Source organism: Hyla sarda, chromosome 2, assembly GCF_029499605.1.
Source record: "Hyla sarda isolate aHylSar1 chromosome 2, aHylSar1.hap1, whole genome shotgun sequence".
NCBI lineage: Eukaryota > Metazoa > Chordata > Amphibia > Anura > Hylidae > Hyla > Hyla sarda.
Genome location: NC_079190.1, coordinates 357,409,420 through 357,425,477, shown reverse-complemented (window position 1 = coordinate 357,425,477; position 16,058 = coordinate 357,409,420).

Genomic DNA, 16,058 nt, shown 5'->3' with positions numbered 1-16,058 from the left:
AATGTATTTCTTTCAGATTGACATGCTCTATGGAAAGCTTTCTTCAGATGCTTACGAGGATACCCTCTCTGTCGAAATCTTTGAAAGAGATTGGTACTCTCTCTCAAGTAACTGGACTCCTCCGAGCAGTTTCTTTTTGCCCTGAGATACTGGCCATATATACTGATATACTGATGCTCTTTTTCAGAGCCCCCGGGTCCCAGCTCTCCCAATGCAATAGGGCATTAGTAGATGTTGGCTTCCGATAGATATCTGTCTGGATTTGATTATGAGCGTCAATATAGATGGTGAGATCGAAAAAATTTATGGATCTCCCTCCTATCTCTGATGTGAAGGCCATTCCTATCTCATTATTGTTTAATTTGTCAACAAATTCCTGATATAAAAAGGGGGGAAATATCACTATTAGTAATTTTCTGCATCACTTTTTTTCCAAAAATTGTTCATCTAGGCTTCACGTATAAGTTACAAGTAATTGTTTAATTTTGTTTATAATATTCACATATAGGAGACACTTTGTACACGTTATTTTCATTTTTATCATGGATATTTATTAATTGTTTCATTATTATATTTTATATATTTTTTATATTATTATTTTTTAATAATCACATTAATTTAATATTAATATTAATATTATTCCTGTTTAGTTGGATAATTACCAGCTACACCTAGATAGTTATTCCCCACTAACCAATTATATTAGTGAACATTAGTTAATAGCAATAATCAGGATATTACCATACATCAATACTTATAAGTACTGATAGGATGAGAATGCGCGTACCATACTATCATATTATTACGCTTCTGAGACTAAGAGCCAACGCATACGCAGTAGCTGACATTATTGTCGGCAGAAGTTAAAGTTCTCCGGGAGTTCAATAGGACATGCGCGGCGCACGGAGATGATGCAGGTATGAGAGCCGGCATGTAACAACAGTGACGCGGACCGGAGATTGAACACTATAGGTGAGTTCTGATAGTTGACCCAGGTAGCGATTAGCGCTGCCAGTATTTGATTGGACATAGCATTCTAAAGGTTGAAACAGGAGTTGTGAGTGGCCCTCGGACTGGGCGCAGGTCAATGATGTGGACAACCATGATTATAAATACTCCTTCCGCCATATTAGTTACCATGATTGCCACTCTTGCCTCTTGAAAACGCAGTGGAGACGGCGAAACATGTAGAGGCGGGCAATTGAGTGCTTTTAATATATCAGTACGGACCTCATAATGGCACTGCAGAGCCATACTACTTAGTGAAAGGGAGTGTTCACTCCATATATATTTACAGTATACAGAGTCTGTCCTGATAACATTTTAAGCCATTGGGGGCACAGAGCAATGTTTTAAATGCATACAATAAAAGTTAATTTTTAAGGGGTTGATTCTAAAGGGGTTTTTTACCCCGGGCTTTGCCCTGGGGTTAGGTTTTTGTCAACCTTATGTGGTTAGCACTGGTCGTCAGACGGGTCCTGGTCCCTGAATGGAGGGTGCACTGCTGGAGGCTCAGCAGCCTCAAGTATGCAGCGGCAGAAGTGGGCTCCGTTTATGGGTACTGCAACATTTGACCTGCTGGCAGTAATGCTGGGCCGGCAGTCTCCTCGTAGTGGGAAGTAGCACGTACTGTCAAAGTTTGATTGACAGATATGGTGAATCCTTAGAAAAAGCTGTATTCTTTGATAAAGATGATGTGGCACTTAGAATAAGTGGTTAAAGCTGGACACGTTTCAGGTCCTCCGTAGGACCTTTCTTCAGCAGCAAAGATAAATGTGATGTTCCTAGAGATCTTTTGGCTGGATTATATATCCATTGCTCCTCCTTTTTGTGATGTCACATCCAATTAAACAAATGGGATTCATGGAAGACATGGAAAGGTTAGGTAATTAACACTACAGGTGAATAGAATAGATGCCTAGATAACAGTGTATCATAGCATGAAATATGGGATAGGAAAAAATATAGATGTGGGGAATGTGTAGTGAAAAATTGTAGTGAGTGGAATAGGATACATAGATAAAAAATATTGAGGGATATTGAATATGTCTACAAGTGACAAAGGGAACGTGTCAGTGTATTGATGTGTGTATATATTTTAGGTGTATTTGGTAAATGAAACAGGATTGCATGTTCCGGATTGGTTTAAATTAATACATTTCATAAAGTCATATGTGGTAAAAATATGGCGTTTAAATTTATAAACTATTTGTGATATGGTGATAAAAATTATGGGATAAAGAGGTACCGTATTTATCGGCGTATAACACGCACTTTTTAGGCTAAAATTTTTAGCCTAAAGTCTGTGTGCGTGTTATACGCCGATACACCCCCAGGAAAGGCAGGGGGAGAGAGGCCGTCGCTGCCCGCTTCTCTCCCCCTGCCTTTCCTGGGGTCTAGAGCGCTGCTGTCGGCCCTTTTCACCCCCTGGTTATCGGCGCCGCTGCCCGTTCTGTCCCCCTGACTATCGGTGCCGGCGCCGATAGCCAGGGAGAGAGAAGCGGCGCCGACAGCCAGGGGGAGAGAAGGGGCAGCGGCACCCATTGCCGGCGCGCTGCTCCAGGCCTCCGTCGTGCATCCCCGGCGTCATTGCTATGCGCTGACAGCGCGGTGCATGACGTCAGAGCGCCGCGCCGTGCATAGCAACGACGCTGGGGACGCACGACGGAGGCCTGGAGCAGCGCGGACCCGACTAAGGTAATTATGCCACCGGGGATGGGGGGAGGCAACGGGGCAGCGGCAATGGGTGCCGCTGCCCTTTCTCTCCCCCTGACTGTCGGCGCCGCTTCTCTCCCCCTGGCTATCGGCGCCGGCACCGATAGTCAGTGGGACATAACGGGCAGCGGCGCCGATAACCAGGGGGTGAAAAGGGCCGACAGCAGCGCTCTAGACCCCAGGAAAGGCAGGGGGAGAGAAGCATTGGCAGCGACGGCCTCTCTCCCCCTGCCTTTCTTGGGGGTATATCGGGGTATACATGCGCACACACGCACCCTCATTTTATCATGGATATTTGGGTAAAAAACTTTTTTTACCCAAATATCCTTGGTAAAATGAGGGTGCGTGTTATAGGCCGGTGCGTGGTATACCCCGATAAATACGGTATATCAATATGAAAAGTAAAAAAATCTAAAAATTTCTCTAAATTAATATATATAACATTTGTAAAAAAATATGTATTATAAAAATAATAAAAATTATAAAAATTACTAAAATCAATAGAAAAGAGTTTTTATTTTTAATTGTTGTGGAAAGCTGTAAAAAGTGTGAATATTGGTGTTTTATGTATTTCTTGCTTCAGCTCTGTTTGATGAATGGTCTCCCCCTCTTTTTGTCTGCTTGTCCCTTCATACGATACGAGGCCATTGGGAGCGACTCTTGAGTTTCCTTGCAGATGATAGAGAAGTCCTGGGTAACTTCATTAACGGCAGGCAATCCAGAAGAAGTGGGAATGGGGAGGGAGGGCAGAGGGTGAAGCTTGCCACGGGGCAGAGTGTTACCAGGAAGGGGGCTATGAGGAGGCAAGATCTCAGCTTGCTTTTTTGCCGAAAACATCAAAAAAATCCTGGTAAGCCTTGGGATGGACCGGTAAGGGTGGAACCTCAGGAGTTAGACAAGTGGGAGCAGATATGAGGCATCGTTTGTGACAAGAAGGACCCCAATTCTTGATCTGCCCGGTGGGAGAATGACGTTGGAGCCAAGGCAGACTGAGGAGGACTTCAGAGGTACAGTTGGGCAGAACCAAAAATTCTATTTTTTCGTGAAGCAGTCCAATGCTCATAAGCAGGGGTTCTGTGCGGTAACGCACAGTGCAGTCCAATTTTACTCCGTTGACAGAAGAAATGTAGAGCGGCTTGACGAGACGGGTTACAGGGATACTGAACCTATTAACGAAAGAGGCCAAAATAAAATTTCCTGCAGAACCAGAGTCCAAGAAGGCCACAGCTGAGGAGGAGTTGGCAGAAGGAGAAATCCGCACGGGGACAGTGAGACGTGGAGAAGCATAATTCACACCAAGAGATGCCACTCCCACGTGAACTGGTTGCGTGCGTGCGTTTCCCAGATGCGGAGGACGAATAGGATAGTCCACTAGGAAATGTTCGGTACTAGCGCAGTACAGGCATAAATTTTTATCTCTGCGACGAGACCTCTCTTCGTGGGTCAGACGAGACCGATCCACTTGCATAGCCTCCTCGGCGGGAGGCACAGGGGTAGATTGCAAAGGATTCCGGGGGAGAGGTGCCCAGAGATCAAGGTCCTTTTCCTGGTGGAGCTCCTGATGTCTTTCAGAAAAACGCATGTCGATGCGGGTGGCCAAATGGAAAAGTTCAGACAGGTTAGCAGGAATTTCTCGTGCGGCCAGTACATCTTTGATGTTGCTGGATAAGCCTTTCTTGAAGGTAGCGCAGAGGGCCTCGTTGTTCCAGGCTAGCTCAGAGGCGAGGGTACGAAACTGGATGGCGAATTCGCCTACAGAAGAGCTTCCTTGGACTAGGTTCAGCAAAGCAGACTCGGCAGAGGAGGCCCGGGCTGGCTCCTCGAAGACACTACGGACTTCAGCGAAAAAGGACTTGACAGTGGCTGTGGCAGGATCATTGCGGTCCCAGAGCGGTGTGGCCCATGAAAAGGCCTTTCTAGACAGAAGACTAACTACGAAAGCCACCTTAAACCGTTCTGTGGGAAATTGGTCCGACAACATCTCCAAGTGTAGGGAGCATTGAGACAGGAAACCACGGCAGAGTTTAGAGTCCCCATCAAATTTGTCCGGCAGAGACAAGCGGAGGCTAGGAGCGGCCACTCGCTGCAGAGGAGGTGCAGGAGCTGGCGGAGGAGATGGTTGCTGCTGTAGAGGCAGAAGCTGCTGTAGCATGGCGGACAACTGTGACAGCTGTTGTCCTTGTTGGGTGACCACAGTGGCGAGGTCAGCGAGACTGGGCAGTGGCACCTCAGCGGGATCCATGGCTGGATCTACTGTTAGGATTCGGCAGGCTGGAGGTGGATCCTCTGTGTCAGCGAGGGATTAGCGTGGACCGGTTCTAAGTTGCTACTGGTATTCACCAGAGCCCGCCGCAAAGCGGGATGGTCTTGCTGCGGCGGTAGCAACCAGGTCGTATCCCCCGGTAACGGCTCAACCTCGCTGACTGCTGAGAGTGGCGTGGGACAGGAGGACTAGACAGAGGTGAGGTCAGACGTAGCAGAAGGTCAAGGCAGGCGGCAAGGTTCGTAGTCAAGGGTAACGGCAGAAGGTCTGGTAACACTGGTAAGGCAATCGCAGAAACGCTTTCACTAGGCACAAGGCAACAAGATCCGGCAATGCAGGGAAGGGGAAGGGAGGTAATATAGGCCTGGAGCAGTTGAGCTAATTACACTGATTGGGCCAGGAACCAATTAGTGGTGCACTGGCCCTTTAAATCTTAGAGAGCTGGCGTGCGCGCGCCCTAGAGAGCGGAGCCGCGCGTGCCAGGACGTGACAGCCGGGGACCGGGACAGGTAAGTAGATTGGGATGCGATCCGCGAGCGGGCGCGTCCCGCTATGAGGATCGCATCCCCGCCGGCAGTGTTAGTGCAGCGCTACCGGTCAGCGGGTCTGACCGGGGCGCTGCAGAGAGGAGAACGCCGCGAGCGCTCCAGGGAGGAGCAGGGACCCGGAGCGCTCGGTGTAACATATATATATATATATATATATATATATATATATGCAAAAAGGTATTGTAGCACTACTTATTCCAGTCCGTTTGGGGGGCAAGCACCCAGACGTTATCAGAGTCCTCGTAGTATAGAAATAGAAAAGCGCAGCACTCCTCCAGTACGTGAAAAAAAGTGGATTTATTTGCTCACATGTAAAGCAGCTTTACATGTGAGCAAATAAATCCACTTTTTTTTCACGTACTGGAGGAGTGCTGCACTTTTCTATATATATATATATATATATATATATATATATATATATATATATATATATATAATCCCAAAATAAAGCAGCACTACTTATCCAGTCCAACCAGAGAATTGGTGCCAGCGTCCCAAAGGACTTGATCAGAGTCCATCCAAGATAAGAACCAGATACAGGCGCAGCACTCCAACAAAATAAGTGATTTAATATCTCATGTCAGCATTACAATGTATCAGCTCCTCCTGGAGCCTTTTTCAAGCTTGAAAAAGGCCCCAGGAGGAGCTGAAACGTTGTAATGCTGACATGAGATATTAAATCACTTATTTTGTTGGAGTGCTGCGCCTGTATCTGGTTCATATATATATATATATATATATATATATATATATATATATATATATATATATTAAAATGTACCTTTATTATCCTGCCTCACACTCTCATATTTATTGTATCCATGGTACAAAAACCAGTTCAATACAGTCGGACAAGGGCATACTTATATTGGCCCACCTTAGGCAGTTAGATGAAGTCTACTAATAGTCTTTGAAACAGGTAAGATAATTCTGGAGTGTTGGTCAGGTACCTTTATTGTTTTACATAGGTCACAACAGACGCAGATAATGAAGTCTGCTGAAACCCTCTTTTTGCATTGTTGAATCCTGAGGCCACCCAATATACGGACATTACTACACACATATGTTACCACCTATGTTACCATGGGGTACAAGACTGCTGGCACACCTTCAGATGCCGTCTTTGCCCTGTACCACCTCTCTCTTTCCTGCATGTAGTTATGATTTTTTTTTTAGAAGTACAACAAAATCAAACCTATATAAGTAGGGTATCATTTTAACCGTATGGTTAAATGAAAACATTTTGAGGGGAATTCATAATTTTTGGTGTAGGTGAACCATTTTGTATATTTTTTTTGTGTGCCGCTAATGTGTAGGTGGTCCAATTTATTAAATGCTTACAAAGCATTTGATCATTTTTTTACAGGTTAAAATGTTATCAAATATTCACTATTTTATATGATTTTACTTGTTTTTTATGTACTTGGTTTGCTTGTTTATTTACATTTTGGGACTTTTCTACACATTCCAAAAGCTAAGCCATATTTGGGCTGGTGTATACTTATGACTTTTTGGAGTTTTTTTTGTGACCTCTTGACCCATTCCTTAACACCTTAAGGACCAAGGGCATACCTGTACGCCCTGGTCCCACTCCTGTGCTATAACGCCGGGTCACAGGCTGACCCCACATCATTGCCGGTTGGTCCCGGCGGCTATCAGCCACCAGGACCCGTGGATAATGCCGAACATCATTAATCACGGTGATGCCCGACACTAACCCATTAGACGCAGCAATCAAAGTTGATTGACACATCTAAAATGAAAATAAACCATTCCCGGCAGCTCAGTTGAGTTGCTCGGAACCGCTGCGGCATCCGAAAGAGCTATATGGATGGGGCAGGGTGCTCACCTTCCTCCATTTCTTCACGATCGGCGCTCTGCTGCTTCATGCCTGAGATCCAGGCCTGAGCAGCAGAGCGCCGATAACATTGTTCAATGCTATGCTATGGCATAGCATTGAACAGTGTATGCAATCAAAAGATTGCGTGTAATAGCCTCCTAAGGGGACAAAAAAATGGTGTAAAAAAAAGTTAATAAATGTGATTTAACCTCTTGGGGATGAAGAGCAGGTACTTAAGGACCAAGGGCGGGACCGGACTGGGGTGTCTGCTGATATCAATCAGGGGGCACCCCATGCAAATGCCCAGGGGGGTCCTGAGACCCCCCATGTCGGCGATCACCGCAAATTGCTGGTAAATTCACACTGGCGATTTGTAGCTAAAATAAGGGGGATCGGGGTTGTCCAAGACACCCACGATCCCCCTGAAGGGAAAGGAGTGAGGTGGCAGGGGTGCCACCCCTCTTATCCTAGCTATTGGTTGTCTAGAATTGAAGACCAATAGCATATCGGGGGCAAGAGGGGTTAACTTTCGGTTACCCACAATAAGCGGGGCAGAACGGGGAAACCGAGGAGGACCGGCGCCAAAGTCCACTTACCCATCGCGAGCTGCAGCAGGCAGGGATCGGTGGCGGCAGCGGGTGACGATCGGCGGCAGAAGAGGACGGCGATGCGGCTCCCTGGATTCCCCGGAAGCCGGTGAGTTGCCTAGAAACATCTGGAGGGCTACAGTTTAAGTAACCCTCCAGATGTTGCAAAACTACAACTATCAGCATGTCCAGACAGCTGTTTGCAGTTTGGGCATGCCAAGATTTTTAGTTTTGCAACAGCTGTAGGGTCAGAATTTGAGATCACTCTGCAGTGATCTCTAAACTGTGTCCCTCTAAATCTTGCAAAACTACAACTCCCAGCATGCCCACACACCTGTTTGTTATCTGGGCATGCTGGGATTTGTAGTTTTGCAACATCTGGAGGGCCACCGTTTGGAGATCACTGTGCAGTGGTCTCTAAACTGTAGCCCTCCAGCTGTTGCATAACTACATCTCCCAGCATGGCCTACGGCGATCAGTACATGCTGAGAGTTGTAGTTTCGCAGCAGCTGGAGGCACACTGGTTGGAAAATACTGAGTTAGGTAACAGAACCTAACTGAAGGTTTTCCAACCAGTGTGCATCCAGCTGTCTCAAAACTACAACTCCCAGCATGCACGGTCTGTCAGTACATGCTGGGAGTTCTAGTTTTGCAACAGCTGGAAGTTTGCCCCCCATGTGAATGTACAGGGTCCATTTTACAGGGACCCATTTTACAGGGTACATTCACACGGGCGGGTTTACAGTGAGTTTCCTGCTTCAAGTTTGAGCTGCGGCTAATTTTTTGCCACAGCGCAAACTCCTAGCGGGAAACTCACTGTAACCCGCCAGTGCGAATGTACCCTAAAAAAACTACACTACATTAACACAACATAAAGGGTAAAACACTACATATACACCCCCTTACACTGCCCCCCCCCCCCCGATAAAAATGAAAAACATATTGTATAGCAGTGTTTCTAAAACAGAGCCTCCAGCTGTTGCTAAAGTACAACTCCCAGCATGCACGGTCTGTCAGTACATGCTGGGAGTTGTAGTTTTGAAACAGCTGGAGGGCTACCGTTTGGAGATCACTGTGCAGTGGTCTCTAAATTGTAGCCCTCCAGATGTTGCAAAACTGCAAATCCCAGCATGCCCAAACAGCAAACAGCTGTCTCGGCATTCTGGAAGTTGTAATTGCGTTCCTCCAGCTGTTGCATAACTTCATCTCCCAGCATGCCCTTCGGTGATCAGTACATGCTGGGAGTTGTAGTTTTGAAACTGCTGGAGGTTTGCCCCCCCCCCCCCCCCATGTGAATGTACAGGGTACATTCACATGAGCAGGTTTACAGTAAGTTCTCTGCTTCAAGTTTGAGCTGCGGCAAATTTTTCACCGCAGCGCAAACTCCTAGTGGGAAACTCACCGTAACCCGCCAGTGCGAATGTACCCTAAAAACACTACACTACACTAACACATAATAAAGGGTAAAACACAACATATACACCCCCTTACACTGTCCCCCCAATAAAAATGTATCGTATGGCAGTGTTTCCAAAACGGAGCCTCCAGCTGTTGCAAAACAACAACTCCCAGCATTTTCGGACAGCCACTGACTGTCCAGGCATGCTGGGAGTTTAGCAACAGCTGGAGGCACCCTGTTTGGGAATCACTGGCGTAGAATACCCATATGTCCACCCCTATGCAATGCCTAATTTAGTCCTCAAATGCGCATGGGGCTCTCTCACTTCAGAGCCCTGTCGAATTTCAAGGAAACAGTTTAGGGCCACATAAGGGGTATTTCCCCTACAAATTTTGGGGGGCTTTTTCTCCTTTTACCCCTTATGAAAAGGAAAAGTTGTGGGCTACATCAGTCTGTTAATGTAAAAAAAAATAAAAACATTTAAACTAACATGCAGATGTTGCCCCATACTTTTTATTTTCACAAGCGGTAAAGGAAAAAAAGACCCCCAAAATTTGTAACGCAATTTCTCCTGCGTACCGAAATACCCCATATGTGGACTTAAATGCACTGCGGGCGCACAACAAGGCTCAGGAGTGAAAGCCGACATGTACATTTGAGGCCTAAATTGGTGATTTGCACAAGGGTGGCTAATTTTACAGCAGTTCTGACATAAATGCAAAAAGATAAATACCCATGTGTGACCCCATTTTGGAAACTATACCCCTCATGGAATGTAACAAGGGGTATAGTGAGCACTTACACCCCACAGGTGTTTGAAGAATTTTCATTAAAGATGGATGGGAAAATGAAAAAAAAAATGCTGGTGTTTACCTAAATTTTTCATTTTCACAAGGGAAAATAAGAAAAAAGACCCCAGAATGTGTAACCCAATTTCTTCTGAATAAGAGCATACCCCATATGTGGATGTAAGGTGCTCTGCTGGCGCACTACAATGCTCAGAAGAGAGGGAGCGCAATTGGGCTTTTGGAGAGAAAATATGTCAGGAATTGGAGGCTATGTGTTTTTACAAAGCCCCCATAATGCCAGAACAATGGACACCCCCCCCCCATGTGACCCCATTTTGGAAACTACACCCCTTAAGTAATGTAATAAGGGGTACAGTGAGCATTTACACCGCACAGGTGTCTGACAGATTTTTGGAACAGTGGTCCATGAAAATGAAAAATTTAATTTGCACAGCCCACTGTTCCAAAGATTTGTCAAACGCCAGTGGGGTGTAAATACTCACTGCACCCCTTATTAAATTCTGTAAGGGGTTTAGTTTCCAAAGTGTGGTCACATGTGGGGGGGGGCACTGTTCTGGCACCACAGGGGGCTTTGTAAACGCACATGGCCCCTGACTTCCATTCCAAACAAATTCTCTCTCTAAAAGCTCAATGGCGGTCCTTGTCTTCTGAACATTTTAGTGCGCCAGCAGAGCACTTGACGTCCACACATGGGGTATTTCCATACTCATAAGAAATGGGGTTACACATTTTGGGGGTCATTTTCTTCTATTACCCATTGTAAAAATGTAAAATCTGGGGAAAAAACTGCATTTTAGTGAAAAAGAAATGTTTTTCATTTATACATCCAATTTTAACAAAACGTCGTCAAACACCTGTGAGGTGTATAGGCTCACTGTACTCCTTGTTACATTCCTTAAGGGGTTTAGTTTCCAAAATAGTATGCCATGTGTTTTTTTTTTTTTTTTTTGCTGTTCTGGCACCATAGGGGCTTCCTTAATGCGACATGCCCCACAAAAACCATTTCAGCTAAATTTGCTCTCTTCTGAGCATTGTAGTTTGCCCACAGAGCATTTTACGTCCTAAAATGGGGTATTTTCATACTCAGAAAAGATGGGGTTACAAATTCTGGGGGGCATTTTCTCCTATTACCCTTTGTAATAATGGTTAATGTTACGGCGAGCGCTCCGGGTCCCTGCTCCTCCCCGGAGTGCTCGCGGCGTTCTCCTCTCTGCAGCGCCCCGGTCAGACCCGCTGACCGGGAGCGATGCACTGACACTGCCGCACGGGGATGCGATCCGCATAGCGGGACGCACCCGCTCGCGGGTCGCATCCCAATCTACTCACCTGTCCCGTTCCCCGGCTGTCACGTCTTGGTGCGCGCGGCTCCGCTCTTTAGGGCGCGCTCGCGCCGGCTCTCTAAGATTTAAAGGGCCAGTGCACCACTAATTGGTGCCTGGCCCAATCAGTGTAATTAGCTTCCCTGCTCCATGCCTATAAAAACCCACTTCCCCTTCCCAGCATTGCCGGATCTTGTTGCCTTGTGCCAGTGAAAGAGTTTTGTGTATGTTCCTAGCCTGTGTTCCAGACCTTCTGCTGTTGCCCCTGACTACGACCCTTGCTGCCTGCCTTGACCTTCTGCTATGTCCGACCTTGCTCTTGCCTTGTCCTTCTGTACCACGCCAGTCTCAGCAGTCAGTGAGGTTGAGCTGCTACTGGTGGACACGACCTGGTTGCTACCGCCGCATCAAGACCATCCCGCTTTGCGGCGGGCTCTGGCGAATACCAGTAGCAACTTAGAACCGGTCCACCGGTACGGTCCACGCCAATTCCTCACTGACACAGAGGATCCACTACCAGCCTTACGAATCCTGACAGTAGATCCGGCCATGGATCCCGCTGAGGTGCCGCTGCCAAGTCTCACAGACCTATCCACGGTGGTCGCCCACCAATCCCAACAGATCGCCCAACAAGGACAGCAGCTGTTGCAGTTGACCGCCATGCTACAGCAACTTCTGCCACAGCTACAGCAACCATCTCCTCCGCCAGCTCCTGCACCTCCTCCGCAGTGAGTGGCCGCTCCTAGCCTCCGCTTGTCCCTACCGGACAAATTTGATGGGGACTCTGCCGTGGTTTCCTGTCTCAATGTACACTTGGAGATGTTGTCGGACCAATTTCCCACAGAACGGTCTAAGGTGGCTTTGATGGTTAGTCTCCTGTCTGGAAAGGCCTTGTCATGGGCCACACCGCTCTGGGACCGCAATGATCCTGTCACTACCACTGTCCAGTCCTTCTTCGCTGAAGTTCGTAGTGTTTTCGAGGAGCCAGCCTGGGCCTCCTCTGCCGAGACTGCTTTGCTGAACCTAGTCCAAGGAAGTTCTTCCGTAGGCGAGTACGCCATGCAGTTTTGTACCCTCGCCTCAGAGCTAGCCTGGAATAATGAGGCCCTCTACGCGACCTTCAAAAAAGGCTTATCCAGCAACATCAAAGATGTACTGGCCGCACGAGAAATTCCTGCTAACCTGTCTGAACTTATCCATTTGGCCACCCGCATCGACATGCGTTTTTTTGAAAGACACCAGGAGCTCCGCCAGGAAAAGGACCCTGATCTTTGGGCACCTCTCTCCCAGAATCCTTTGCAATCTACCTCTGTGCCTCCCGCCGAGGAGGCTATGCAAGTTGATCGGTCTCGCCTGACCCATGAAGAGAGGTCTTGTCGCAGAAATGGAAATTTATGCCTGTACTGCGCTAGTACTGAACATTTCCTAGTGGACTGCCCTATTCATCCCCCGCGTCTGGGAAACGCACGCACGCACCCTGTTCACGTGGGAGTGGCGTCTCTTGGCATACATTCTGCTCCTCCACGTCTGACTGTACCTGTGCGGATTTCTCCTTCTGTTAACTCCTTCTCTGCTGTGGCCTTCTTGGACTCCGGTTCTGCAGGAAACTTTATTTTGGCCTCTTTCGTTAATAGGTTCAGTATCCCAGTAACCCGTCTCGCCAAGCCGTTCTACATTTCTTCTGTCAATGGAGAAAAATTGGACTGCTCTGTGCGTTACCGCACAGAACCCCTGCTTGTGAGCATTGGACTGCATCACAAAAAATTGAATTTTTTGTTCTGCCCAACTGCACCTCTGAAGTCCTCCTCGGTCTGCCATGGCTCCAACGTCATTCTCCTACCCTTGACTGGACCATCGGGGGTCATGTCCTGGCACGCGCGGCTCCACTCTCTAGGGCGCACGCGCGCCGGCTCTCTAAGATTTAAAGGGCCAGTGCACCACTAATTGGTGCCTGGCCCAATCAGTGTAATTAGCTTCCCTGCTCCATGCCTATAAAAACCCACTTCCCCTTCCCAGCATTGCCGGATCTTGTTGCCTTGTGCCAGTGAAAGAGTTTTGTGTATGTTCCTAGCCTGTGTTCCAGAGCTTCTGCTGTTGCCCCTGACTATGACCCTTGCTGCCTGCCCTGACCTTCTGCTACGTCCGACCTTGCTCTTGCCTTGTCCTTCTGTACCACGCCAGTCTCAGCAGTCAGTGAGGTTGAGCCGCTACCGGTGGACACGACCTGGTTGCTACCGCCGCAGCAAGACCATCCCGCTTTGCGGCGGGCTCTGGCGAATACCAGTAGCAACTTAGAACCGGTCCACCGGTACGGTCCACGCCAATCCCTCACTGACACAGAGGATCCACCACCAGCCTGACGAATCCTGACAGTAAATTTGTAAAAAAAAATAATTTGAGGGGTGTAGTTTCTAAAATGGCATGCCATGTGTTTTTTTCTTCTTGCTGTTCTGGCACCATAGCGGCTTCCTAAATGTGACATGCCCCCCAAAAACCATTTCAGCAAAATTCACTCTCCAAAAGCCCAATGTCGCTCCCTCCCTTTTGAGCCCTCTGGTGCACCAGCAGATGACTTTACATCCACATATCATATATTTCCTTACTCGAGAGAAATGGGGTTTAACATTTTGGGGGACAGTTTCACCTATTTAATTTTCACGTCCAACTTCAACGCAAAGTCATCAAACACCTGTGGGGTGTTAAGTCTCACTGTACCCCTTGTTACATTACTTGAGGGGTGTCGTTTCCCAAATAGTGTGCCATGTGTTTTTTTTCCCCCGGTTCTGGCACCATGGGGGCATTCTAAATGAGACATGCCCCCCAAAAACCATTTCAGAAAAATTTGCTTTCCTAAAGCCCATGGTTACTCCCTACCTTTTGAGCCCTCTAGTGCACCCAGAGATTACTTTACATCCACATATGAGGTATTTCCTTACTCGAGAGAAATTGGGTTACATATTTTGGGGGGCTTTTTCTCCTTTTACCCCTTGTAAAAATATGGGTCTACAAGAACATGTTAGTGTAAAAAAATGAAGATTTTGAATTTTCGCCTCCACTTTGCTGCTATTCCTGTGAAACCCCCAAAGGGTTAACAAACTTTCTGAATGTCATCTGGAATACGTTGAGGGTTGCAGTTTTTATAATGGTGTCCATTATGGGGTATTTCTAACATAAGGACCTTCAAATTCACTACAAAACTGAACTGTTCCCTGAAAAATTCAGATTTTGAAGTTTACTTGAAAAATTGGAACATTTCTGCTATACTTTGATGCCCTCTGATGTCTTCAAAAAGTAAAAACATGTCAACTTTATGATGCAAACATAAAGTAGACAAATTATATTTGTGAATCAACATATAATTTATTTGGTATGTTTATTTTCCTTACAAGCAGAGAGGTTCAAAGTTATAAAAATGCAAAATGTAAAAAAGTACAAGCATTCCAGAGTTATTAATACTTAAAGTGACAGTGGTTAGAATTGCAAAAAATGCTCTGGTCTTTAGGGTCAAAATGTACTTGGTCCCCAGGCTCCTTCCATAATAAAAGTTTGAATCACCATTAAAAAATAAAAAAGTAAACATAAATAAACATAAACATATGTAATATTGCCTTGTGCATAATTGTCCGAACTACAGTCTCAGTTTGCATATTTTTTGTCATTTTGTATACCCTCAAAATCTTTTATTAAAAGTGATCAAAAAGTCTTATCAAAATGGTACTGATAAAAACTACAGATGACGGCGCAAAAAAAAATTACCTCCATATAGTATGTGTATGCGGAAAAATAAAAAAGTTATAGGGGTCAGAAAATGACAATTTTGAACATACTAATATTGGTGCATGTAGTTACAGTATCATTTTTTTAAGTAGTGAAATAAACTAAAACCTTGATAAATAAGGTATGCTTGCGACTTTATGGACCTACATAATAAAGATAAGGTGTTATTTTTACTGAAAAGTGTACTGCGTAGAATCAAAAGCCCCCAAATGATACAAAATGGCATTTATTTTTTCCAGTTATGCCACACAAATATTTTTTTCTGGTTTTGCTGTAGATTTTGTGGTGAAATGATTAATGTCATATATGCCCTCATATGGGTCTGTCGGTGGAAAATTGAAAGTATTATGATTTTTAGAAGATGAGGAAAAAACTAAAGTGCAAAAATGAAAAATGGCCGGTTCTTAAGGGGATTAAAAATTCTGCAACTTTTTTACCATTAAAAAAAAAGAGTATAAAACCAATAATAAATTGCCCCCTTTATCTCCATGAGTCCCAAAAATCTCCCATTGTTAAATGTAGCCTTTAGAATTATACACCTCTATAATGAGCCGTATCCTCTGGAACCTCTATATATAAACAGATCTGGAGGCAGAGGCACAAAATCAAAGCAAGACAATTTAATTCATCAAAAAATATTGCACATGGCTGTTTGGCATAAAAGCAATGAGGCTGTAGAGAATAATGTATAGATTCCACTGCATCTGTCATTTTAATATCCTTATTTTGTCAAAGATTATGAAGGAATATTTACAGTCAAGCCCATTTACTTTAGCTCTTTGGAATCATCCAGCAAAAATG